Here is a 1,554-nt window from a genome sequence, read left to right on the forward strand (position 1 = left end):
AAATTGCATAAAAATGTCATAGTATAGTATGCCGTTCAAAACTGCACAAAAATGTCATAGTATAGTATGTCGTTCAAAATTGCATAGAAATGGCATAGTATACTACGTTGTTCAAAACTGCACAAAAAAGTCATAGTATAGTATGTCGTTCAAAACTGCATTAAAACGTCATAGTATAGTGTGTTGTTTAAAATTGTATTAAAACGTCATAGTATAGTGTGTCGTTCAAAATTGCATAAAAAAGTCATAGTATAGTATGTCGTTCAAAACTGCATAAAAAGTCATAGTATAGTATGTCGTTCAAAACTACATAAAAAAGTCATACTATAGTATGTTCTTCAAATTTGCTCAAAAGTGTCATGTTATAGTATGTCGTTGAAAACTGCAAAAAAAAATTATAGTATAGTATGTCGTTCAAATTTGCTCAAAATTGTCATAGTATAGTATGTCGGTCAAAACTGCATAAAAAAGCCATAGTACAGCATTTCGTTCAAAACTGCATAAAAAAGTCATAGTATAGTATGTCGTTCAAAACTGCACAAAAAAGTCATAATATAGTGTGTCGTTAAAAATTACATAAAAAAGTCATAGTATAGTATGTCGTTCAAAATTGCATAAAAATGTCACAGAATAGTATGCCATTCAAAATTGCATGAAAAGTCATAGTATAGTATGTCGTTCAAAATTGCATTAAAACGTCATAGTATAGTGTGTCGTTCAAAATTGCATAAAAAGTCATAGTATAGTATGTCGTTCAAAATTGCATTAAAACGTCATAGTATAGTAGGTCCTTCAAAATTGCATAAAAAGTCATAGTATAGTGTGTCGTTCAAAATTGCATAAAAAGTCATAGTATAGTAGGTCCTTCAAAATTGCATAAAAAAGTCATCGTATAGCATATCGTTCAACATTGCATAAAAATGTCATAGTATAGTACGTTGTTCAAAACTGCACAAAAAAGTCATAGTATAGTATGTCGTTCAAAACTGCATTAAAACGTCATAGTATAGTATGTCGTTTAAAACTGTATAAAAAAGTCATAGTATAGTATGTCCTTCAAAATTGCATTATAAAACCATAGTATAATATGTCGTTCAAAATTGCTTAGAAATGTCATAGTATAGTACATGGTTCAAAATTGCATTAAAACGTCATAGTATAGTATGTCCTTCAAAATTCCATAAAAAAGTTATAGTATAGTATGTCCTTCAAAATTGCATAAAAAAGTCATAGTATAGTGTGTCGTTCAAAATTGCATTAAAACGTCATAGTATAGTGTGTCGTTCAAAATTGAATAAAAAGTCATAGTATAGTATGTCGTTCAACATTGCATAAAAAAGTCATAGTATAGTATATCGTTCAAAATTGCATTAAAATGTCATAGTATAGCACATCGTTCAAAATTGCATAAAAATGTCATAGTATAGTATGTTGTTCAAAATTGGATAAAAAAGTCATAGTATAGTGTGTCCTTCAAAATTGTATTAAAACGTCCTAGTATAGCACATCGTTCAAAATTGCATAAAAATGTCATAGTATAGTCTTTCAAACTAA

This window comes from Epinephelus moara, chromosome 13 (genome assembly GCF_006386435.1).
Source record: "Epinephelus moara isolate mb chromosome 13, YSFRI_EMoa_1.0, whole genome shotgun sequence".
NCBI classification, from domain to species: Eukaryota; Metazoa; Chordata; class Actinopteri; order Perciformes; family Serranidae; genus Epinephelus; species Epinephelus moara.